At 49.8% G+C, this 26,483-nt stretch overlaps 1 long non-coding RNA gene and 1 other non-coding gene across 5 annotated transcripts in view; one reads left to right on the top strand and one right to left on the bottom strand.

The window, feature by feature from the left end:
- LOC140641685 (uncharacterized) overlaps nucleotides 1-25,482 on the bottom strand; it is a 31,989-nt gene extending 6,507 nt beyond the window's left edge. The window contains exons 1-3 of one of the 4 annotated variants that reach the window (XR_012038286.1): nucleotides 25,316-25,482; nucleotides 8,453-8,531; nucleotides 7,790-8,023 (exon numbers count right to left, since the gene is read on the bottom strand). This is a non-coding gene — a long non-coding RNA (uncharacterized lncRNA). Of the gene's footprint in view, nucleotides 1-7,789; nucleotides 8,106-8,452; nucleotides 8,532-25,315 lie in introns of all 4 variants that reach the window. The other 3 variants (XR_012038285.1, XR_012038287.1, XR_012038284.1) reach the window with 3 other exon arrangements.
- Nucleotides 25,483-25,704: 222 nt separating this feature from the next.
- LOC140642098 (U6 spliceosomal RNA) lies at nucleotides 25,705-25,806 on the top strand. Its single transcript, XR_012038665.1, has one exon. It is a non-coding gene; the product is annotated as a U6 spliceosomal RNA (small nuclear RNA).
- The last annotated feature ends 677 nt before the right edge of the window (nucleotides 25,807-26,483 follow it).

The raw sequence follows: 26,483 nt of genomic DNA, 5'->3' as shown, positions 1-26,483 counted from the left end.
TTAACTCTATAGAGAGAAAAGATGCCATGTAGACGCTGTTAGACAAAGACAACCCTTCGTGCATGTACTAAGCCACTCGTGGTGTTACTATCAATCACACTGATAGTGGTAGGAATAGCACCCATCAGCCATGTACTTTAAGACCTTAAAGAGCTGGGCGTGGGAGCCTCTGCATCAGCCCAGGAGAGGGATGCTCTTCCTGTTGGAGAAGCCTATCATTTGCTCTCTACCATTTTCCTGGAAAAGCAGCTAGAAAGGGAACATCCATGATGTGCGAGGGCCGTGCCCCTACTCCTAGCTGACTGGGCAGACTTGTCATGTAAGCTGACACCAGCAGACTCTCTCCTGGGACTTCAGAGTCAGGGCACAAGACACTGGCCAATTAACCACAGGGATTGGAGTGAGAAGGCCTTGGAGGCTTGAGGGCTAAAGGAACCATTTCAGGGAGGCCTTGATGGGTCATGCGTGAGAAGATGAACAAGCAGAAAAGCCAGTGTGCAGAGCCAACAGAATGTAATAGAAGTCCAAGAGATAGAAAAGAAAAAAACAGACATTCTGTGGTAGAGCAGGGGAAGGGGTAGGTGGCAAAGTGGAAGATCTAGACACCTGAGGTCTTTCCAGGTCCCCTGAGGTCCATACCTTTTATAACTGGATGCCCTGAGAGTCTCCAGTATCTTCTTAATGCCCTCTTTGTGGGTCTCTGTATCTGGCCTCCAAATGATTCTGACCAGGCTTTTGATGTCTCAAAACAGACATCCGACAAAGTGATAGACTGTGTTTGTCTGGTCTGCCTTTTGTCATCCTGCTCCCAGAATTAATTTTTGTAAAAACCATATGATGGCCTGAGGGAACCAAAGGAGGAAACTAGATGTGCAGGGATCCAGCAGTTGGTTATCAAGCATTTCCGGGGCATCTCTGGTGTGCCAGGCCCTGAGTCAAGGACAGAGCAGACATCCTTTCCTCTCCATTTCCAAACCCTGACCAGCTGTCAGGGCTCTGCTCAGTGCCCCCACTTCCTTGAACCCATCCCAGATCTATGCACACACACACACACACACACACAGAGCTGGGTTCTCCCTCTCCCAGACTCCCATGGGATAGCGTCTACACCTCTATCTGGCCATGCTGCCTGTATTACAGTTCTACGCATCCCGGGCCCATCCCTTACTAGTATGTGAGGTTCCTGAGAGCAGAAGCTGGCTTCTGCTCACCTAGTTCACCTGCCCAGTGCCCAGAACCAAATATAAACATATTGGTCTTCAATAAGTCTAACCTCTCGTGGGTGCTCATTCAAAACCATGGAATCAAAAACCAGGTCTTCTGAGTCACACCTGGAGGCACAAGTCCTCATTTTATCAAAAAAGGACACTACAGCTGAGAGAAGTAGCTGATAGACAGTGCACCTTGACTTGCTGCCTTTCCCATCCGACTACTCTCACTTTGCCAGAAAGTCATCTCAGGGGCCCTCACTTGTAAGAAACGCCTTCCCCTTCCCGACACACCCTTCTCTTTGCGACGTTATTCCGAGCCATGGTGGCCAAGGGAGCATCCCAAATAAAGCTGTAAGGAAAAGCTCTAGCCAGCTCTGGGTGGCTAGTTTCTATGGAAATTGCCTGAGTAAGGGTTTGGGCCAATTTTAGTGGCTCGACTGATTTGTTCACTGAAGTGATTGATAGGACATAATCACCTACATGGTCAGACCTCTCATATGGGGAATTCAGGTATATGTCTCTATGCATTTTCTCACATTGGTAAACAGCTATGGCGTGGTTCAGCCTGCCCTCCAGGAGGATGGCTTCTCCGTCAGTCCTTCAAATCTCAGTGGTCTTAATTAAGAACATCACACAGAAAAAAAAAAAAATCACACAGAATGATCATTACCAAACAATTAGGAAAAACTTTCTCATAACAGGGGCCAGACCAACTTCTGATACCTAGGGGGCAGGTCACGTATAAACTAAATTCCAACATCACTAAAACACTAATGCTGCTTAAGTTTTAGCTTCTCTTTCTAGATCAGGCATGTTACATATGCTTCATTTCTCTTGCCAATGCTCATTTTTTAGTGTGATTGCTTAGAGCCTGTGTTGAGAAAGATGTTGAGGCCGAGTAAGGGACTGAAGGGTGACTTGGGTCTCACAGGGTAGAAATTGGGACATTGGCCCAGGGGCCAGGATGGGCAAAGGCTCAACCTCCCATCTATCCATGGGAAGATGTGCTCCAAGTATCCTGGGAACGCTTAGCTCCTGATCTGAAGAAAGACCGTGATCCTGGGTGTTGGGGGGCTGTCCGACGAACAACAGCTGGAAAATGTGAAATGAGAGCATTTGGACATGAGGGGCACTCTTTGAGAGCAGTGGTGGCCCAGAGGCCCCAGTTGGCTGTGACTACAGGGAGCCCTGAGAACAGCGGCTGCAGTGCAGTTCTACAAGGTCACAGTGCCCCCCCTCCTGCCAGTGGCCCCCTCTTCGCACCCACGGGAGACAAGCCTGTGCCTGTTTCATCAAGGAACTCAATGTTCATTAAGGCTGCGATTCCCAGCCTGGCAGGTGGTGCCAATGTGGCAGTCCCCTAAGTCCCTCACACGTCTGTCTCTCTGCTCGTCCCAGAGACTCTGGAGGCCCCCAGACCAAAGGAAGCCCCGGGACGTGCCACTGTGGCCCTGTCCTCAGAAGGCTCCTGCAACGGGGAGCTAAATCTTGCCTTGGGCCTGCAGCCCCTCTCTGGTCCTCCTCATCTCCCACCACTCCCTCACCTGCAGGCAGACGTTCAACTCCAGGATTTGAATGAAATAAAAACTGACAGTGTGGAGCCAAGTTCAGGGCTGAGCTACAAAGGATTCACACAATTATCTTTGTCAGAATTCATTTTGTCAACGCCCCTCTCTTCTTCAGGTTGCACGCTACTAATATCTTTCAAAAGTTTGAGGAGACGGAATAAAACGTGGGAAGTACCGGGAACATCTCCACATGAGAACCAAGCAGGCACAGGGCAGGGCAAGGGCAGACTGTGAAAACCTCAAGGAGGGGAGGAGAGAGGAGCCCTGGCGCTGCAGAAAGTCCCAGAATCGCAGTGGGAAGGGGCTTCAGAGGCAACTTATCCCACCCCCCAATATCAAGACCACTCCTCACCGCCCTCCCCAGTTCAGTGATGTGGGCCCATTATTGTTGAGCCCACTGTGGAATTCCAGGGGGCGTGGGCAGCCCCTGGAAGGTTCCCTCAGCATCTAGCCCAGAACAGGCCAGGAAAGGGCAGCCCTGGGTCTGAGAGCCATCATAGGTTCTCCCAGCCATTCCCCTCGCATCCTTCACACATGTGTGTATGTGTGTATGCACACACACGCACCCCACCAACAGAGAATCCATATGCTGATCAACCCAGCCTGGAGGGCTTTTGCCCTGGCCTCTGGACCCGGGTGTCCAGGTCCGGGCGTCAGCTATGGAGGGTCACCAGGCTCCAGCCCTAACTCATACAGAGCTGAGCACCTGCTCTCCCCTTACTGCCTCTATACCTGGGCTTCCTCGTCTTAGCTCACTGCAACTCCATCCTTTGAGTGGCCCACACTAACAGCCTCAGAATCATCCCTGCTTCCTCTCTCTCAAACCCCACATCAAATCTGTCAGCAAACCGAATCAGCTCTACTTTCAGAGTCTGCCCAGAATCGGACCCCTGGTCACATGGTCACACTGTCTTGAGCCACCTCCGTCTCCACCTGGAAAAGCACGCTCCCTGCTGTCCCTCTGCTTCTTCACTGACCTACAGCTTCTTCACACAGCAGCCTGAGTGATGCTTAAACAGCATTAGTCTAGTTGCCTTCTTGAAACCCTCCAGGGTCTCCCTGTGTCACTCAGGGTCACAGCAGGGACCACATGTTGGTCTACAAGGCTCGGTTCCCAGGCTCCTCTAAGGAATGGGGGCTCATCCCCCCAGAAGAGGGGGGCTTCCCAGAAGAGGGGGCATGGCCCTGCCCCTGGTAGGACAGGGAGAACTTGGTGAAAGGAAGAGGGAGGGAGGACACCCAGGTGGAGGGGAGGGCAGGACTAAGGGTAGGGGATCGGAGGCCTGGGTGTGCAGGGAGGGGCAGCTCAAAGGGGACAGAGTTTTGGGCAACCGTGGGAAAGATTCCTGGAAGTGTCAGTGTGTCCAGCAGGTGAAGACATTGGAGTTCTACCCCGTGAACAATGGCAGACCCCCAGGAGGTCTCCGGGCAAAGGGCTGATGTGGTCACAAGCGCCCCATTTCACAGGCTGACAGGCAGTCACCCAAAGATGGAGGCGAGGGCCCAGAAGAATCATCAGAAGTCAGCCTGCAGGCCAAATGAAAGGAACACTAATTTGGCTGTCCAGAGAGCTGGGCCCCAGTCCCAGTGTCCCCGCTAGTTACATAGGTGATGCTCACTAATGCCAAACCACATCTCCTCCCGCTTGGCCCAATGGTTCCTGTCTTCGAATCCCAGAATCACAGAGCTGCCACTGACCTCAGAGGTCACCTAGCCCAGGTCTCCAAACTCCAGCCTGGGAAATCAATTTACTGAGCTGAGAGGGTTTTTAAAATGAAATAGAAGAGAAGGGACTAGGTCAGAGCGCACTGCCTATAGTAAAGGTAAAATTGCTTTACGAAACTTTTGTTCTGAGGGGGTATGTGTTGGTGCAAAATAAAAATCCATTTCCGTGGGTCACAGTAATGAATTGTGATAAAGCCCACTCCCTCTGCACTGCGTGAACTGCCTTTACAGCATTCTCAATAAAATGCACAGCCGCTCCTGTTCATCTCTGGGAACAGGACACTGACCCCTCCCAAGGCAAAGCCCTCTTGCATTGTTAACTGCTCTGTGCATCAGAAGCACTTCCTCACCCTGAGCTTAAGTTTGCCTCTTGTCCTCCTGCCCATTGGTCTTCTCCCAGCTCTTTGACCATCCTTCTCCAAATAAACCCAACCCCACTTCAGCAATCAAAGAATTGAAGACAATTTTACAGGCCTCTTGACTGTGTTCTTTCAAGGCATTAAGCTCATCTATTTCTCCTATCTGCCCAGCACCTCTTCTATGGGGAACGAGATACAGGAGCTCATTCTGGGTGACCACCTCTGCCCAACTCACAACCTATGCAGTCTGAATGGCCCTGATCCCAGCCCCTGGCTCCTGAGATAGCCAGTGTGAGCGTCACACATGCCCTTGATCACAGGGACTGGCTCCAGAGTGGGCACATGTTCCAAGCAGAGACAGGAACAATTGAAGACTTTTGCTGAAATGATTAGAAAAGACAGTACAAGCTAAGATGGTGGACTATAAGCCCAGAAGTGCAACAACATCTTTGCCAAAGCCTAGGGAAAATCTATCATTAGAATGAGGTCATGAGGGTGGGCCCTTATCCAATACGGCCGGTGTCCTAGAAGGAAAGGATTTGGACACAGAGACAGATGCGCAAGGAGAAAAAAATGCTGTGAAGACACACAAAGAGAATTCCATGTGAAGATGGAGGGCTGGAGTGACACATCTGCAAGCCAAGGAACTCCAGAGGTGTCTGGCAAACTGCCAGAAGCTCAGAAGAGGCAAAGAAGGATTCCCCTTTGGGTTTCAGGGGGATCGTAGACCTGCCGACGCTGTGACGTCTAGCATCTGGAACTGTGAGACAGTAATTGCTGTTGTTTGCCGCCCAATTTGAGACACCTTTGTTCCAGCTGCCCCAGGACACTAACATAGGCTTATCTAGCGCTTATCAAGTGTAGGCGCTTTACATACACTAACTTAGTTGACATTCACAGCCTTACAAGGTAATACCATTTTTATCCCCCTCAGTTTTTCCCGACTGAGGAAACTGAGGTACAAAGATGTTAAGTAACTTGCCTGAGGATACTTAGCTCCTAAGAGGTGGGCCAGGATTCAAAGGCAGGCAGTGTCTGACCACTAGGCAAAACTGCCCCTCAAGAGAGGCAGTGTCCTGCTGATGCTGTGGAGGCTCTGCAGGCAATGGCTAGAGGCCAATATCTGGAGCCAATAAATACCCAGAGCTCAAGCTCTTTTGATTCGGGCTCTGTAGCTACCCAACCCACCCTGTGGGCATGCCAGCTCTGTAGAGCTTTGTTCTATAGCTTGGTTCCCTGATGCTTTGTCCTCTGACCCTCTTCACCTCGCCCCCAACCCCCATTTCCTGTACACTGCCACAGGGGGGTGTCCTTCTCCATTCCTGACCCTGTAACAAACCAAGCTTCTTAAAAATGACACACAGGCTCTTTGGGTGGTCCTCAAGGACCAAAAGGCAGAGAGGGTCTAGCAAGAGGGCTGAAGACAGTTTGCTGAAAAATTCATTTAGGAAAATTCTCACTCATCAGGGATGCCTGAATGGCTCAGCGGTTGAGCATCTGCCTCCGGCTCAGGGCATGATCCCGGGATCCGGGATAGAGTCCCACATCGGGCACCTTGCAAGGAGCCTGCTTCTCCCTCTGCCTATGTCTCTGCCTCTGTGTGTGTCTCTCATGAATAAATAAATAAAATCTTTAAAAAAAAATCTCACTCATCAGTTAAAGCAGAGAGAAGTAGAAGATAGAGGAAATAAGGACAAACAACAAGAAGTTCATGTGGGGCTTTAGGGTACTGGGGATGAACAAAGATTTGAAGGTTGACAGGAGAGATGTAAAGGGGGGGGGAGGAAGGGGAGAGGGGACGGAAAGAGGGAGGGGAAGAGAGGAAGGAGGGAGAGGCAAGGAGGAGTCAGAGGGAGGGAGAGGAGGAGAGGATTCCTCCTTGGTGTCTCCTTTTCCTCTCTAGTTCCTGTCAACCATCTCTCTCCCAACACGTCACCAATCTGACCCTTTATCTCCTACAAGAAACTTCATGACCCACGAAGTCTTGAAAAAGATAGTTAAAGTGCTCAAAAGGGAAGCAGGCTTCCGATGAGCAATAGAACTTCCCAGTCTGGAGCTGAGCAAACACAAGGTCACACTCTAGAAAACCCAGAGAGCCCAGGAGGAAGCACAGGAACCCATCGGCCCTGGACCCAGCTCTTAGGAGGCAGCCCGCAGCAGGTGCAAGACAGTTTCACACGAAAATAAAAAGCGCTAAAACAAAAAATAGATGATAAACTGATAACGCAGGCTCTCATGCTGTCAAATTGTAACGTGCTGAAGAAGGATGTAGAGAATGTCAGAGGCCTCTGGTGGGAGACCGTTTGGTAAAGCTTGTTGGTCTTACTGTGGATGGCAGACAGGCTGGGTACAGACCAGAGAGAAAGAGGCAGGAAGCTGACTGGGAGACAGAAGAGAGGGACAGGAAGTAGAGAGAGGGGACAGGAGAGACAGGACAGAGGATGAAAGGGGAAGATAAGACATGGAAGGCGGGGGTGGGGGACCGGCAGAGTGACAGGTGCTGCCACTAGTGGGGCAGAGACCAAAGGAAGGGCCCAGTGACTGGCCCTCCAGGTGCCTGGAGAGAGGCCTCGGCCGGCTCCCCTCCCACAGGAGCGGCCGAGGTGCAAGGAGGCCCACCAGGCTGCTAACAACCCACTCTGGCAGTTGATAACCCTCATTAGACAGAACTTCACAAATGGCTTAATTTGAATTTCCAATACTTGATAGATTTCAAACCCAGGACAATTATCTCTGATGTAAAGGATCAATAAATAGTAACCTGGGCTGAGTCCCCCCAGAATGGGGACACTTCCAACAGGGTTGCTAGGATTAAAACGCCTTCAAATGCCAAACAAACACTGACTTATCTCTTTTTAAAGAACTTTCCTGTAAGGCAAAGGTTAGCTCTGTAAGGAAAGGCTGGATGAAAATTAATCTAACTTACTGTGACCTCCTCGGGCTGGGTTTGAATTACATTTCCACATGGCCTGTGAAGATCTTTCATGTCTCTCGCTCCATTAGTTGATGTACTTAGCAAAGGTCGGGTAATGAGCAGACGTACTTTCTAGTCCAGAACATGATCCTGCTGCACGGCCCCTTCCTGCCTTCCTGGCGTGTCTCTGCTGGAGGTCACCGGGGTGGTTATGAGCCATCTCTGTGATGCCTCATCCTGAAGGCTCTGAGAACGAACGATGGACATTCCCATGGTCACCACAGCTCTGGGATGGCAGAGGTCTCGCGTGGTTCCCCATGCTCTGGGGCTGAGAGAATTGAACAGAAGCCCTCAAGTTTCTTATACTCAGAAGGGGAAATTCGCGTGTACCTTTCAGGGAACTGCTTTATTTCATTTTTTTTTTTATTGGTGTTCAATTTACTAACATACAGAATAATACCCAGTGCCCGTCACCCATTCACTCCCACCCCCCGCCCTCCTCCCCTTCTACCACCCCTAGTTCGTTTCCCAGAGTTAGCAGTCTTTACGTTCTGTCTCCCTTTCTGATATTTCCCACACATTTCTTCTCCCTTCCCTTATTTTCCCTTTCACTATTATTTATATTCCCCAAATGAATGAGAACATATAATGTTTGTCCTTCTCCGACTGACTTACTTCACTCAGCATAATACCCTCCAGTTCCATCCACGTTGAAGCAAATGGTCTAAATGTGAGACAAGATTCCATCAAAATCCTAGAGAAGAACACAGGCAACACCCTTTTTGAACTCGGCCATAGTAACTTCTTGCAAGATACATCCACAAAGGCAAAAGAAACAAAAGCAAAAATGAACTATTGGGACTTCATCAAGATAAGAAGCTTTTGCACAGCAAAGGATACAGTCAACAAAACTCAAAGACAACCTACAGAATGGGAGAAGATATTTGCAAATGACATATCAGATAAAGGGCTAGTTTCCAAGATCTATAAAGAACTTATTAAACTCAACACCAAAGAAACAAACAATCCAATCATGAAATGGGCAAAAGACATGAACAGAAATCTCACAGAGGAAGACATAGACATGGCCAACATGCATATGAGAAAATGCTCTGCATCACTTGCCATCAGGGAAATACAAATCAAAACCACAATGAGATACCACCTCACACCAGTGAGAATGGGGAAAATTAACAAGGCAGGAAACAACAAATGTTGGAGAGGATGCGGAGAAAAGGGAACCCTCTTACACTGTTGGTGGGAATGTGAACTGGTGCAACTGCTTTATTTCAAGTGAAACTGCCAAAGTCAAAAGATGGGGGAGGAGGAAGAAGGGAGGAACGAGGGGGAGGAGGAGGAGGAACGGGCAAGGGAAGCCAGTGTGACGGGAGAGCTTCGAATCCCCCAAAACCTGGAGTGTTCTGTCTTTTAGTCTCCTCCCTGGGAATTTCACATTCATGTGGGTCCCTGACCTTCTCTGTTCACTTTGTTCCTTCACTTTCAGAGTGGGATTGGAATTCACTTCTTTCAGAAGATGGCCAAAGAGCCAAAAGGAAGTGTTCCTTGGACAACAATAATACACACTCATATTCCTTCTGTAGGATCTGGACCTCCCTGTTCTGGGAACATATAGAGGGGAAGTGGGTCTGACCTTGCCCCCAAGGAGTTTAAAATTATGGAGTAACAGGGGCACCTGGGTGGCTCAGTCAGTTAGGTGGTTGACTTTGGCTCAGATCAGATCTTGGGGCCCGGGTGGAAAGTGGGTGGGGTCCGTGCTCAGTGGGGAGCCTGCTTGTCCCTCTCCCTGAGCCCCTTCTCTGCTCATGCTCTCTCTTTCTCTTTCAAATAAACAAAATCTAAGAAAAAAATTAAGGCGTACCAGATGTGTACATCATTGTCTGGCACACATGGGCACTAGAGGTGCCTGTCATGGCCTCCACCCATCAGCCTCCTGAGAAAATATGCCCCCAGGTTTACTGGGGCCAGATAAGAATGTTCAACCTGTTTATGAAATGAAATTCAACTTGTTCTCTCTCTTTTTCTCTTTCTCACTCTCCTTCTTTGTCCATCACTTGCTGTACCATAAGGCATCTAGCCACCTGTTGGGCTATGTTTTCTTTCTTTTTCTTTTTTCTTTTTCTTTTTCTTTTTCTTTTTTTTTTTTCTTTTTCTTCCTTTTTTTTTTTTTTTTTTTTTGGCTATGTTTTCTCTAGCCATTCCCTACTACTATGTTAGAAGTTGTCCATTCTCTTCCCAGTCTTTCAGTGTTGACCCTTTAAATATTTGAGTCCTTGTTTAACTTTATACTTTGCTAACAGCCTAACAGGGGAACTGGTATCTCTATCTTCGTACTCCCTACACTGAAGACTTCTTTGTCTAGAATGGAAGCCTGTTTGCAAAGGCGAAAAAGGCATTGTTGTTCTCCAGCTGACAGGTACATGTAGGGATCAGGAAGGTGTGCTGGGAACTCAGAAGGCTGCAGGTGGAGATAACGGGGGAGTTGCTGGATCCCAGGGCAGGACACCAGAGCCAACCACAGACGGCTGCCCAAGAGTGGGCTGTGGCCAGGGTAGTGCTGGATGGGTGATCTCAAGAACCCAGGCACAGCCTGAGGGCCAGGTGGCCTTGCCAACAAGCCACCCACTCTTTGTGAGAAAGGAACTTTGGGCCACTTGCTCCCCAAACCCTGGCCACCAACAGCCCAGTGATGGAGCAAGGGGGAGTCTTTGCCCAACTCACTGTAGGGCTCCCCTTGAAGAACACCTCCCCACATGCCCTAGAGCCCCAAGCCAATAGTGAGGAGGAGCTACCATGCTCTTCTCTGGAGTGAAAACTAACACACCAGAGCACCTCAGCCTGGGAGGGCATGATTGCAATCCTTGCTACATCCACCCAAAGTTCCCAGCTCTCTCTTTTCCTTCCATTCTTTGCCTTTCCATTTAACAGGGCCAAGAATCATGCCAGTGACAAACTATCCTGGGAGGAAAGAGAAACTGAGATAACACATGAAATCAGAAACAAGTCAGAACCAGAGCCTGCAGCTTTGGCAGGTCCTCAAATCCCAGAAATCCCTTCAGAGGATCTACCCAAGGTTCCCCCCACGTCGCCAGCCTGTCTACTTACATTTATTCTTCTGCAACCAGCTAGACAAATGAATATAGAACATTTTTCATTCCCTACTCAGGGCCCAGAGTGATCTTTTTACAGTGTAAATTGGGTCTTGTCCTTCCCCTACATAAGCCCCTTGATGACTTCCCAGTCCTCCTTACAATAAAATCCAAAGTCCTTACCATGCCTCACAGGGCCCTGTGGTCTGGTTGCTGGCTGCTTCTCCAGCCTGACGCCTGACTCCAGTGCTGTTCCTCCCTTTCCACCCTAGTTCAGCCCGGCCCACAGCCCTCCGCTTCCTGTAACTGCTGGCCTCCTTGCAGGCTGTCACCTGGAACAACCCCTCTCCTCTTGCCCTGGTTTGCTCCTGCTTTGTTTCTTCTCATCTTTCAAATTTCAACTGAGGGCACCTGGCTTGCTCAGTGGTGAAGGGTCTGCCTCTGGCTCAGGGCGTGGTCCCAGGTCTGGGAATCGGGGAGCCTGCTTCTCCTTCTGCCTATGTCTCTGCCTCTCCGTGTGTGTGTGTCTCATGAATAAATAAATAAAATCTTTTTTAAAAAAGGATTCGTTAAAGAATGAATTGACTTCTTAAATAAGCATTTATTGAGCATTCCAAGGTTGTGGTGAAGAACAAATGAGATAACACTATGCAAATATGAATGGTTATCACTGTCAGCATCATCACTATTTCTGCCCGGGATGAACTTGCAGATCTCAGTACGGGCCAACCACCAGCCAGTTTTGCCAGGCTGGTTAGTTCCAGGGCAATCTGGACAACAACAACCATTGAAAAGGTCAAGGTTTCGCCACACTTTGCACAACAAGGATCATTTACAGTCCAATCATTTGGATTAATTTCTTGACTTACATTTGATCTGTTTTTGTCAAGCAAGCAAATATATATTGATATTTGCAAAAAGCTTCATGCATGTGGTGCCCACTAAAATATGGCTGCATTTCCCATAGTAATTGTCTCTAGAAGCTCATTCCCAGCTGCGCTGGCTCATTTAGCTAATCTGCAGTAAGTATAGTATTGATCCAAGCAGCAAGGGAGGAGCACATTAGCCTGGCCCATAGAAGGGTGATTACTTTGGCTGCATGGTCACTTCACAGACTTGGCTGAAGTCTAAAAGCCACACTGAGATGGTCTGGAAATCAGCCCTCTGCCCTGATCTCGCCCCCAACCACCATCACCACATGTATTTGCACAGGCATTTGCATCTGAGCTGGCCACAAGGAGAGTGGCAATATGATGACAACATTTCAAGGAGACCTTATCACTCCCAAGAAAGAGCTCTTACTACTCATTTTTCTATTCATTCATAACTGACAATGTCTTTTAAAAAATTATAATACTCAATGCTTGCCAAGATGCATTAAAGTTGGTATTCTTACTTGCTGTTACATATGCCCCTAAATCTCCAAAAATAGGGGATTGGTTCACCAAATAGGCTATTTTACATCTTTTCAAAGAATACTCTTCAGTCATGGGAAAGTATTTGTGATTTATGAGGTGGGGGATGAGGAGGAAGCAGCTTTCAAAATAGTATGGACAATTTGTACACCACCATGTACAAATTGTGTTTAAAACTAAACAAAAGGAGTGTTTAAAACTAAATTTGCATACATACATAGAAAAATTACTGGTTTGATCTAAACATAGCCCATTGGGTGCCCAGGGAAATGTTGTATTGCTCTCTATCCTGTCTATATTTGAAATACTTCACGATTTAAAAAGTGAAAAAAAAAAAAAGATTGAACACATATATGCCAAAACATTGATAGCAGATGTAGGATCCCAGGCTTTTTTGTTTCCTTCTGAGAGAGTGTCTATGTTTTTCAAAAATTTTCTTTTCTTTTCTTTTTGTAAGTAGGCTCCAGCATAGAGTCCAACACAGGGCTTGATCAAGAGTTGGCTGCTTAACCAGGTGCCACTATTTTTCCAATTTTCTTAAAATACACTTGAATTATTTTAGGATTCAAAAAGAAAAGCAATAAAACTTCCTCTACAAACAAAGCAACTGTCAAACATAGCGCCCAGTTGGTTAGGACTTGTATGTTCAGGGCTGGGAAGGTGTGATGGAGGGGAGAGCAAGCTGGAGAAAGAGAAGAGGCATTCCAAGAAGGAGGGATGCTAGGAGGCAAGGAAATGCCTTATCTGGAAAAGGTGATGAATCCTTTTGTTTGACTGGTTAGAACCTTTGAAAGGTAGACTAGAAGGGTCAGGAGGACCCAGAATCAGATGACTGGGAGTCATAAAAAGGGGGTGGGGAGGGACATGAGGGGAGGGGAGTAGTGTGTAGGAGAGCTCTCTGTGTTAGAATGGTCCTTACAGGCTGGAGCCACACTACAAACATGGCATCCAGGGAGAGGTTGGCCAGGAGGGCCAAGCCCAGGGCAATGGCAGCCGGGCCAACCAGGAGACATTCCCCAATGTCATTGGGGAGACATTCCCAGCACAGGCTCTCTGGGACAGTGACTAAGAGCTCCAGCTGAGGTGCAGATTGCCTGGTTTGATCCTGGCTTCACCACTCACCAGCTGTGTAACCATAAGCAAGGACATAACCTTTCTTCCCCTCAAGGTTTTTATTTATATGATGGGGATAAGTACGGTATCATAGAGCTGTTGAGAGGATGTTGATAGATGTGAAGCACTTGGCAATAGGGCCGCGTATAGAGTAACTGTGCAGGTTAACCGGCATGATTTCCTCCGACCTGAAGTCCACCCACAGTGCCCTGTGCCACAGTGGGGCATGTTGCCTGTAGGACCACCTGTATCAGCGAGGGGCAGGCACAAGCCAAGGCACAGTGTGGTCTCTGTATCCCCCAGAAAGTTGTCAGAGTTGGGCAGCCCAGGTGGCTCAGCAGTTTAGCGCCACCTTCAGCCCCGGGTGTGATCCTGGAGACCCGGGATTGAGTCCCACATCAGGCTCCGTGCTTCTCCCTCTGCCTGTGTCTCTGCCTCTCTCTCTCTCTCTCTCTCTCTCTGTCTCTCAGGAATAAATAAAAATATTTTTTTGTAAGTTAAAATGTGACAAAGTTAAGATTAGGAGAGACTAGAAGGGGGATCCCTGGGTGGCGCAGCGGTTTGGCGCCTGCCTTTGGCCCAGGGCGCGATCCTGGAGACCGGGGATGGAATCCCACGTCGGGCTCCCGGTGCATGGAGCCTGCTTCTCCCTCTGCCTGTGTCTGTGCCTCTCTCTCTCTATCTGTGTGTGACTATCATAAATAAATAAAAATTTAAAAAAAAAAAGGAGAGACTAGAAGGATGTTGTAGAAAGTGTTAGTGACCTAGCTCTCTGGTCCCAGCTTTAGCTTTGGCATTAACTCCCAGATCAAAACTCAGGGTGAAGATCATTGTCCTGGGACAAAATTCCTAGGCCCCTGACTGATATATGCCCCCAGAAACAGCCTCCTCTCTTGGCCCAGGGCCCATCTGTTCTGACTCCACCTGCAGCTTGGGGCCAGTTTCCCTCATCTAAACCTGTCTTTAACAGCATCTGTCCCAGGGCTGAGGTCCATTGGCTCATAAGGAAATAAAAACTCCAGTTACCCACTGTGCAAACTTGGCACCTACCAGTCCCTAAGGGAAACTGTAAGTGGCTTCTTTAAAAATCAAATTTGGAGGCAGAGCTGCCTTTGGTCTGAGTGGGCAGGAGAGGTTAGTGGGAGGAGCCATGTCCTCAGCATCCCTACCTACCTCCTCTCCTATTTTCAGACCCTCAAAAGTGATGAACAGGCTCATTCCGAGGCAAAGGAAATGCACAATCAATCCACGCCTTTAGGGCTGGGCTACAATTTAAGGAGAGGAGGAGTGAAGATAAATAAAAAGGCCTATTTTCGAGAGAGCCATTTAAGCCCAGAGAGAGGCCATAATAATGTGCGCACTAGCTCTGCTTAAATTCGTCCCTGGCTCTCTCAAAATTGCCCTGAGATAATCAAAAGGAAGTGAAGAGGAACAACACAGACTCCAATTCAGAAGAGGATGTGGTAATTAGCACCCGATGCCTGGACCCTGCTGTCAGGCAGAGCAGTTGGTCACTGTGGGGCCTCCTGCTGTCTTCCATGGCAGAAGACACTTTGGCTCTTCCTATCTCACCCTGAAGTTGGAAAGCACAGAACTGACACATCCATGACTATATTTCTAAAATCATCTCTCAAAGAGATAAATGACTTCCTCCGCCCGGCGTTGTCCGACCTGGGTCTGGGAATAGATAAATTCATTTACTCGGGAGCAAGATCTCCATTTTTCTCCCGGTGCCATTTATAATCCCATCTCTTTCACTGTTTGAGACACTTGGGGTGATGAATGTGCTACACTCGTGGGGCCGGAGGTGAAATGCTCACTGGGAGGACTGAGCAGCCGATCTGAGAGCCAGGCCCATGTGACAAACTTCTCTTGGGGTCAGCTGAGTTCCAGAAGCCACCACACAGACAGGTCCTCTGGAAGGAACAGCACTAGGCTCCAGATAGCAGTTCTGGACTACCTCAGCCTGGACAGGCTGGAGGCTGCCCTGCAGAATAGCGAGGCCCCGTGCATGTCCCCTGCAGCAGAGACAAAGACGGGCTGAGATCAGAAGAAGGCAGGATGGGCAGCCTGGCACCACCAGACAGTCCAAACTCCTACAAGAAGCCTAGAACTGGGCCTCGAGAAAGGTTCTCTATTGCTGATAATTCCTCCTGGGGATCTTAACAAAGCAAGAATACAAAAGTTACCCTCTTCCGTCTCCTCACTGCCCTTCCAGGCCCGTGGGTCAGGGTCATCCAAACCCCACAAGCCACAGCCAATTCATCCATAGAAAGGAGACTTTAATTCCTATCCTGCAAGGATTCAGAGAGGCCAAACACAAACACCAATAAGATGTACAGGTCATTATTATTCTGTCCTAACCAATCATATTGCAGGCACACACCTGGCCCAGCGTGTCTCAGCCCCACTGCACGAAGGCATCACTGGGGAGCCATGAAATAAATAATAAATAAAACATGAGGCCTGACCCCTAAGCTGGACCAATTATATCCCATCTCTTTCAGTGGAGGCGGCATAGGCATTTCTCAATGTGCAGCAGGAGCTGAGAAGCCGTGGTCCAGTTTGCTCACTCACCCACTCCTTTCCTTAGACCTCAGGGTCAGCTCCTAGTCAGGCTCTAAATGATCACCATGTGCTTGTTGGCTTTGGGGCAGCCCTGCAGCGGCCCTCTCAAGAGAGGCAAAGGAATGCTGACACACTGGTTAAGACACATCAGTAGGGACTCTGGCTTGAAGCACACATGCCGTTGACAGTAAAGCAGGTGTTTATTGAGCCTGTTTGGTGCTGTACTGAGTGCATGGCATGGATTGTGTCTCAGTCCCTGTCAGGACCCTTGAGGTCGCACTATTAGGAAGGCATCTGTACCCATGGGAGTACTGAGGCTTGGGGGATCCCAGGTGGCAGAAGAGGATTTTGCCTCTGGCCGTGGGACTGGGGCACGTTCCTCACCTCACCTCTCTGTGCACCAGTTCCTGTTTCAGGGGAGGAGGGAGGCCATGAGCCACAGCCCCGTTTTGAAGTTGCTGTGGCTTAGTATAAAGGGTATGTGCCTGGCTGACAGCAGCATGTGCAGTCACACCAGCGCTTTTAGCCATGTCTGGGCCCTGGCTTTCACGCTGATGATGGCAGAATGAGGTGAGCTCACAGAATGGTGACCTGGATGGCAAGGGGCCTGACCCCAGAGGCCAAGGTCTCAATGACAGTAGTACAAGGACTCGGCCTGAGATTAAGCTGTAGAGTTGCACATGGGTGTGTACATGTATGTATGCAGCTGAGCCGTCCAAGGTCACTCGCCGGTTACTGATAGAGCTCAGGATCCCAGGATGCTGGGCTCTAAGTACAGTGCTCCTCTTCATAAAACAGGGACACTGCAGGAGCTTTGGCCAAGGGTAGATTCTTCTCAGATAAATAAGCCTCCTGGTCCAATTTGGATCTGGACTCTTGGTCTTAGCTCAGCCTCATGGCTGCAGGTGGATGTAGTGGTGTGGTGCTCAACATCTTTTCCAGTCCCTTCCAGTTGGCCTTACTGTGCTATAGAGCCAAGAAGGCTCAAAGCCACATTTCCTGGATGCCCCTGCAGCGGAGAGTCCAGATGAGATTTAAGTTCAGCTGGTCAGATGCACTTGAATAGCACATGTGGCAGGGGAAGTTGAGGCAGGGACCGCATGTCTGGCTGCTTCTACCCCTTCAGCTCCAGCTGCAGTATTTGCAGCAGCCATCATGTCAAGAAGCTCAGCCCAGGCACCACTGCTTACAGCTATGGATCCAGCACATTCCCCCACTTTCCTGACTCTGGCAGAGGTGGTGCTCCTCTGGCAGGCCAGTTCTGCGGTGTTGTTCTGGAAGTCATTTCTGGAAACCTAGCTGAGGATTTACTCCTCTCACCCTCCAAACAAACAATAAGCACTTAGTTTCCTGTCTCAAATCCCTTTCTTCCTAAACAGCTAAAGTCACTCCTGTTATCTGCAACTGAATGTATACTCCCTCCAACTAACTGGGCCTCAGCAGTGGGACCCACATGAAGAGAGGGAGGCAGTCCTGGACTGAACCACGGACCAGGGATGGTGAGCTCTGCCTCCAGCTTGCCCGGGACACATGAGTGAAACACATGAGTGGGCCTAATTGGAGCCTCAATCTCCCCATCTAGAAAGTGAGGACTGCAGGGCAGCCCAGCCCCATGGGCTTTCAGCAAACCCTGGTCCTTTAGAAGCTTTAGTCTAGCCAAGGAGAGGAGTTATTAATAGGGAAACAGGGGCTATATAGTGTCTCAGTTCTCTTGACAGATGCTTCTGCAGTATAGTGGGGCACAGAGGAGGGACAGTTCGTGGGGTAGGGATGGCGATTGGAGGTCAGGAGAGCATGGGGGGGAGTCAGCCTTGATAGACTGAGGGCAGGGGAGGGAGCAGTTATAGATAGAAGAACCATTTGAGCAGAGGTACAAATGTGTGAAAGAATCTTGGCAGTATGAGGAACAGTACAGTGTAGGGCAAGAGAGGGGACGGCCAGATGGGAAAGAGTCCTCAGGAGGGCAGAGCCAGACCCTCTGGGGCCACGGTGGCACCAGCTGACCCTCCACACCTGCTGCCATCTCAACTCCTGCCTCTTCATGACCTACTGAGTGTTTTGACATCCACAGCCAACCTGTGAGGGAGGAGGCAAGTCATGTTTGTCCTATTTTATAGATGAGGAAGCTGAAGCTCAGAGTCAAGAAGCCGACTGGTGGGCAGGCAGGGAGTTTGGGGCAGGGAATGGGGGGACAGGGGAGGGTCAGTTCTCTGCCTCTGAGCCCAGCTCTTCTGCACCACGATTCCTGTCTGTCCTGGCAGACAGCTGTGCCCAGATACGGAAGGGAAGGCCCTCAGAGCTGAATCTCCTTCCTGTTCTCTGAGCCGCAGAGTCTGAAATCCCCACAGCCCGGGTTTGGCCGTGACCCTGCAGGGCCGAGGTGGTCACCCTTTTGTTTTGGGCATCTTCGCACGGTGGAGCTGCTGCCATCACTCCACTGCCAGCCCCTGAGGAGTTCCATCCCATTAACTCAGCCACGTCACCATGGCAACACAGGCTCCCGACTCTTCCAAAGATAGGAGATAGGAGTGCCCATGCCAGGGCAGGCCTGCACCCCTTCTCCAGACCTGCAGGAGAGCCAGAGACCTCGACTCCTCTCCAGTCAGGAGAGCCACATTGCCCGATCTCCTATTCTGCACCCAGTGCCTGCCTCCCAGAAACCACCTCCCCAGCCCCCAGACGCCCCCCTGCCGCTGCGTGTGTTAGCCGAGAGCTTTCAGCTTATTTTAGGTTGTTTCTCCATGACTATGTACCTGCCTTTTCTCCCCATAGCTCTGAAATTCAAGCAGGCTCTTAGCTGAGCTGGAGCTGGCATAGTAACCGTACATGCTCCCACTTTCTCATTGACTCCGCAGGGTAAACCTTTGAAGTATATATGGTGATTCCTCCCATTTTACAGAAGAAACAGAGACGTTAAGTAACATGTCCAGGGTCACAATGCCATCAAACGAAGACAATATTTGAGTTCCGGGCTGTTTTTAACTCGGTATATTTGACATTTATGTAGTTCTTACAATATGCCAGGCACTGTTCTATGCTTCACACATGTTAACTCTTTGAATTCTCACAACAATCGGTAGGCACCATGAATAGCTCCACCTTATAGATGAGGCTATCAAGGCACAGAAAGGTTAAGTAACTTGCCCAGAGTCACACAGAAAGAGGTAGAGCCTGGATTCAAGCCCAGGCAGTTTGGCTCCTGAGTGGTGTCCACGACCACTATACCGTGTTTGATTATAATTCTAAGGCCCTTTGCTCCCAGCTGTACCAGACCCCATGCTGAGGTCAAGAAATTGACCACCTGACCACCTCTAGTAACCACACCTGGCTCCTCTCACCAGCCTGGCCGGCCTTTCAAATCAAGCAACTGGCTAGTTTTGAGGATTTTATCTTTCTGACTGTCCTGCATCTTTCTTTTTCCAATTTCCCTTCAATCTCAAAGTAATCTCACGTTTCCACTCATTGCTCTGGGCCTTAAAAGGCTCCCATTTGGAACAACAGCTGGGAATTGTCTTCCTTTAGAGAGAAGAGCCTACCAGTACCCTCACAGGCGAAGTCCCCCTTGTCCTCCCACACTCAGCCTGTCTCCAAAGACCATTAATGCAATCACTTAACAAGAGGCCAGCTCTAATAGAAAGGAAGAAAGAGGAGGAGCATTGTTAGCGGTTTGAAGGGGAGAAGAAATCATAAAATCCATCAAACCTGTATTTGTCTCATTAAAAGTGTTTCTAATTTATAATGTCCTGGAATGCAGATGCCGCCCAGCTGTGCGGGCCTGGTAGTCCTGCCTGGTGCACACCCCCCACCACTGCTCCTGGGCCCCCTCTCCCACCTCGCTGGGACTGCCATCAATTTCTGCTCATCAGCGGCACTTACAGTAAATGGATTCATTTGTGGCAATGGGAGCTGAGAGACAAAGGTGACAATATAATTAAGGTTTTTAATTCTATGCCTGAACAGTTAAGTCCAGAACTCATGATAATTAGCTGGCTGTAATGAAAGATCTTTAATCGTTATTTTCCCTTTGTTTCCTATAATTGTTCATTTTGGCCAACTACATTTGTCCTTTCATTTGAATCTAGTTGCACAGTTTTATGTCACTTCCATTATTCCTATAAACTCCAAAGAAAATATGTTGTGGAGCTGGTCCTTTACAAAGTCATGGCAAGATGACACAGGGGGCTCATCCATGCACAACTGCTGCTCTGGCTACTTTCTGGAGGAAAGGAAAACTGGTTCAAAAAATTCACAGGCCTGGGGATACGTCTACATAAAAATAAACACTGGCAGGAGAATGAATAACGATAGGCTCTTTAGAGCTGAACTGGCCACATGAGTCGGCGTCTAGAAGGATGAGAGTCACACAAGTTCTGGATGAACATATTGTCTTTTTACATTTTAGCATTCCTATTGTGGGCCACATCTTACAACTGATGCGCATATTTAATGTCAAGACCATCCTTTGTGTTTCCTGAAAAGTTACAAATGAATTCACAGTGTTGCTTATAGCTGATAATGCCTTAGACTTGAAAAACCATGGCAAAGCATCATCCATACCACAAATATGTATTAAGGAATCACTCCACTCCAGGCAGGGTGGTGGGAATGTAGTGATGAGTAGAAACTGATCAGTCTCTGCTCTTGTAGTCTCCACAGTCTGGGGATCATCAGCCTCCTGTCTAACCATAGTTGGCCACCTAGATGGGACATTTTTCAGTGGCTGTGGGCTGTTTGGACCCTGCCCAACTAAGGATCTAGGTAGCCATATTTCTGGTAGGCAAACCAGAACATCAAAGCAAGAGGTTGGGGGCTTATAGCCAGGAAATGGAGGAGCCCAGACATTTGAGCCCTGTCTTGCAACTACCCAGGACTAGAGAAGAGCCCAGCCAGGAAATTTGCGTGGTAGTATTGTCATTGGAAAGGAAAACAGGCCTCAGAATGGATGTAAGGAATGCAGTCGGATGTGTGTGTGTGTGGGGGGGGGGGGGCACCTGAGCGGGAGGCCTGTGTGGCTTGTGACACATTCCATGTCCTTTCTCTCCTCCCTCCACTGCTGACCTGAGTCCCGAAAGTTGCTTTTCCAAGGCCACGTGGTGAACTCACATAACTCCAGAGAGGACTAGAGTTAATCTGCATCTTGTCTGACCCACAGCCCTGCAGCTCAAGGTTCTGAACATTGCCTTGTCTCAAAATCCCTTTAGTGACCAGTTACAATGAAGAGGAAAACTAGGCCACCGCCATAAAAATCCTTTCCCTCTTCCCCAATCCATTCTGCACACAAAGTCAGAGTGATTGTTTTAAAAACACATGGCCCTTCCCTGTAAAAATCTTCAGTAGCTTCCTAGTATCCTTTTGGGGGAAAAAAAAATCTAAACTGAACACAGCCAGAGTCCTGCATTACCTGCCCTCTTCTGCCCTCCTCTCTGGCCTGCGCCTGCAGCCTGGCTGCTTGGCCCTGGATGTAGTCAGCCCATTTCATTCCCAGCACCTTCTCAAACCTCCAACCACCTTTTGCTTACTGAATGGAGTCCTTTCAAGGCCAGGTCAAATGTGGCCCCCAATCTAAATTATGCCCCCATTATTTTTATTCTTGTCACTCTTATAATAGTGTGTAATTAAAGAGTAAGCTGAGAGTTGGTGTATTTCCTTCTTCCATTCATATAGACTGTAAGGCCCCGCAGGCAACGTCTGAGCCGAATCTTCAGTACCTGGAACAGCGCTTGGTACTGGTAGAGCGGAATACACTCTGTTAAACGAAAGAGCAACTAAACCAGACTCACAAAACCACCCCTTGTAGGCCTCTGCCTAAATGAAAAAGGGCCTAAGGCAATGGAGACCCTCCCGCCTCTGCCCCCACCCCCCCCCCTTCCCCCGGAGAGGGAAGTCTGGTCCTGCCGCACAGGACAGCAGCAGGTGACAGTCTACCTCGGCCACCAGGGCAACCCCGTATAGAGCTCGTGCGGCTTCCGGCTGGCGAAGCGGGCCAATCAGCTCCGTCCTGGGGGCGGGCTCTTCTGTGGTGCGCCTCCTCATTGGCCACCCACCGGGCTCCGCCCACCTGGGAAGCCCTGGGCGGGGACCAAGCGGGAGGCGCTGACGGGTCCCCAGCTCACCCGCTGACCCCTGCTTCCTGCTCTCCCTCCTAGGCACAGGAAGATCCACTCCTGGCCCAAGAGCACGTTCACACACTAACTCAGTCAACAAACACTGAACACGTAAGGGCAGACTCCGTACTACGTACACACTGGGGCACAACCAGTGAACCAGTGTCCAGTCAAATGCCCTTTGTCCCAAATTAGTAGCTAAGTGACCACACACACACACACACACACACACACACACACACACACTAATTTCCTCACAGCCTTCCATGCAAAGTTAATCGTCAACCTCTGTTTTGGGTCCATTCTCTCTTCGGACCATCTCAGACACTGTGCTCAGGGCTGCTGGCTCCCAAGTGTGGGAGACTCTTGTGTGCTCAGACGTCCGTCCTGACTTCCAGTGCTGTTGCATACTTGTACCACAGTTGCCCTCAAACACAACATATGTCACCCATTCATGTATTTATTCAAAAAATATGTAGTGATCACCTACTATGTGCCAGACTGTACTGGATACCGGGAAGAGGGCTCTCCTATAGGCTAGTTGGCCAATGACAAAAACAAGTATGTGAATGTGATTATTTTCCATAATCACTGTTGGAAGGAAAGAAGGCTGAGCCCTACTGAGGAGGCGGTGTTCAAGTGGATGGTCTTGACCAGAGAAACATCAAGTCTCCCCAGTCTTGTACCCCTTTTTCTGTCGGTGGCATCTCTGGCCTCTCAGTTTTCTTAACCAGAACACCCAGAGTCCCCAGCTCTTCCTGGTCTGGCCCTGTTGACCCTATTCTCACGTCCCTCTTGTGCCAGTGTATTCCTTGCTCACATTCAGGACATCCCACTGTGACTTTGACGATCTTGACGCTTGTCCCCTTCTAATCCATCTTCACCCATCACTGCCAGATCGGCCTTCCAGAAACGCACTTTAGACCACATCACCCTCCTGCTTAATAACCTGCAGTGGTTACCAAGTAGTCTCAGAACAAATCCCAATATTCACAGCCTGATGATCAGTGTCCTCCACAATTTTGCTCTAACTAACCACCTCAACCTTATTTCTCATGACAACATTTTGCACCCAACATCCTAACCAAGTTGTATATTCACAGAATTTTACTGCCTCTGTACTTCTGCTCACGCTGTTCCCTTATCCGGAATGCCCTCCCCACCTTTTGTGTCTAAGTGCCCATGGCACCTGCTCCTTAACTACACACACACACACACATACACACACACACCTGTCACCATGGTCCTATTTCCCTCTCTGAAGGCCCACAATACTTTACCTGTTCCTCTCTTAGCCCCCTAACAGGCGATGAGCTGCCTAAAGACAAGAGCTCTGTGTGATCCACGTGGCCCTCTGTGACAGTGGGATGGGAGGGAGTGACCCTGTGTGTGTTAGGAGGGACTCCAAATCCCAACCCTGTCACCTGTGAGCTGTGCAACCGTGAACTATTTAATACTTGTATGCCTCAGTTTGCCCTTCTGTAAAGTGAGGATTGACTGGGTTGATTATATAAATGATAAACAGGGCTTGGCTCATCCTGTTAACAATTATTGTGGGAATAACTAATTGTGGGTAGATAGATAAGTCAGGTAGATTCAGCAGAGGCAGTTTCCAGTTCAGATCTCAGGGAGGACCTTGGGGTGGACCATCCCTGGGTCATTCCTCTCTGACCAGGCTTCCCCTCCTGGCTGGCAGGACCCAGGAGGAGACCAGGGCCAGCTGCATACTCTCCTCCTCTCAAAGAATTTGGGGAGATACAGCCCCTCCCATGTGTACATGTGCCTCCATTCTGTTGTTGAGCCCTGTTTCTCAGTCTTCAAGGTTACCCAATCCCCAGGGATGCCCAGCAGCTGGAATCAGGCACCATCCTCAGCAACCAGGTCCTGAGCAAGCCAGTCATCCTGCTCTTCTTGCTATTCTGGGAGCTCACATGCACTCAGGCCAGCTGTGTAGTCAGGGCCTGGGCTTCCTCCCTCCCCAGGATGGCAGCGTGCTGAGAAGCAGGGAACTCGCAGTCATCTCAAGCAAAGTTCTCCTCACCTGAGTCCTGAATCCCTCACTAGAGATGGCAGGAGTGCTCCCTTTGTGCACCCATCCTCTGTGTGCTGCCCTGCTGGGAGACTTCAGGGTCCTTTGTGATCCCCACAGAGGAACCCAGATCTCCCTCTTGCCTCCGGAGAAAAGTTCATCAAGTCTCATTGCCTCCGAGGAACTTTGCTTCCTCTTGCTGTAGAATGGAAGTGCATAGAACCTTGCCTCCCTCCCCACACAATTACTGGGGAAGGAGTGGGCAGCTGGACCACAAAGGAGTAGATGGGACCAGCCCCCACCCCGAAGACCCCACTCTGGAAGACAGACTGGGAGGAACTGCAGAGGGATGGACAACCCTACAGCATCCTCCCTCCTCAGAAACCCCAGTCACCCTGGATTGTCTGCCTGTAGGAACTCAGCCAGCCAGCGTCCCTTTGCAATCTCTTAATTGCTTGCTGAGCACCTACTATGTGCTGGCCACAACAAAAAGAGAAGATGACAAAGGTCTGGGGAGAGTGACCTGTAACCATGCCAGACACTTTCCAGATAGAGCTCATGGAAGCCCCCCCACACACACACAACTGCTGTAAGAGCTGCATCATTATCACCCCCCACTTCAGGTAAGAAAGCAGTCTCAGAAAGGTGACATGACCTCTCCGAGGTCACATAGCTTCTAGGTGGTGGGACTGAGATTGAAACCCAAGTCAGTCTGGTGGCAGAGATGATCTTGATTATCTTGGGCCGCCCCCGCCCCCCGCCCCACCCTCAGAGCACTCCCTTCAGAAGTCACCTGGGATAGACAAAGGCAAGGAGGTGTCAAGATCCCTGAGAGAAGAGCTGCTCCTCTCATCAGGCAAGAGGGTCTGAAAGGCAAGCGCTGGTTGTGGGTCTCAAATCTGTGGCTTTGGCCCCCTTGCCAGAGCTCACTGACAACTGTAAAACTTGCCCTGGCACGGGCAGGGGTTGGGGGAAGCAACAAACATAGTTATAGGTCAAGCCAGGCCGAAGTCAGCCCTCCTCCTCCCCCCCACCACAGCCACTGCCCGAATTCCTTTCTCCTTGCTGACCTCCTGTGCTCCTGTCTTTCTAGACCCAGCTTCCTAAAACCTCGCTCCCCTTGACAGTCTTGGGTGTCCCCTGGCACTTCCAGCCTTGAACTTTATCCCCCAGGAGCTTCAACTCGTGTGGATTCCACTCACCCACACTGTGGTCCCAACCCAGACCTTCGTTGATGCCGTCCCTTCCATGTGATGTGCCCATCCTCTCCCCACTGTCCTCTTGCCTGGCTGCCCCTTCTAGGCTGGGTCAGATGGCCCTCTTGCAGCACCCAGGGTGCTCCCATCTCTGCACTTGCCGCACCCCTTTATTATGAGCTAACCCACCTGTACCCCACCTGCCTCCACAGAAGCAGAGACCGGCTCATCCACCACTGTACCCCCAGGGCTAGGATAGAGCCTGGCAGGTCAGGAAACACTTGTAAGAGTAATAATAATGTCTCACCTTGTGAGACAGTGAGGAGCTGGCCAGTCCAGAGGCAGGAGCACCCCACCAAGCTGGGCTTTCCATTCCTTCAGTAAACATTTCATGAATCCACGCTGGCTTTACACTAAAATTGAAACGATACAGAGATTAGCATGGCCCCTGCGCAAAGAAGGATGACACACAAATTCGTGAAGCGTTCCATATTTTAAAAAAAGCAAAAACATTTCATGAATCCCTTCTCTGTGTCAGGCCCTGGGTGGGAGAGACACTGAGGCATCGAGTCATGTGAGAGACCCACCTTGCCTCAGGGTTGCTCACAGGCTCCCAAGGAGCCCATAGGATACAGCGACTAAGAACACAAGTTCAGGGGCTCCCAGGGGGCTCAGTCGGTTAAGCATGTGCCTTCGGCCCAGCTCATGATCCCAGGGTCCTGGGATCAAGCCCCATGCCTGGCTCCCTCTCAGCGGGAAGCCTGCTTCTCCCTCACCCTCTGCCTCCACGCCCTGCTTGTGCTCCCTCGATCTCTCTTTCTCTTTCTCTGCCAAGTAAAAAAATAAATCTCAAAAGAAAAAGAACAAATTCAAATCCCATCTCCACCACTTTCTAGCTGTGTGACTTTGCACAAGTTTCCTACCCTCCCTGTGCCTCAATTTCTTTATCTATTGAACAGAACGATAATGGCAGCTACGTCGGGGGGTGAGGGAGGAACAGAGGCAGTAATGCACGAGCAGCCTCCCTCAGGTGGGTGCCCAGCCTCGTGCTCCTGACCCCTCCGGGAGCCGGCGAGGCAGAGCCAGGAGGGCACAGGCTGCGAAGCCACCCAGCCGGGAATGCGAGGCCTGGCTCTACCAGCCAGCTGTGTGACTTTGAGAAAGAGAGATGTGA

The sequence above is a fragment of the Canis lupus genome, chromosome 10, assembly GCF_048164855.1.
Source record: "Canis lupus baileyi chromosome 10, mCanLup2.hap1, whole genome shotgun sequence".
NCBI lineage: Eukaryota > Metazoa > Chordata > Mammalia > Carnivora > Canidae > Canis > Canis lupus.
Note: the sequence above shows the minus strand (reverse complement) of the source record. Positions and strands in the feature narration are given on the sequence as shown.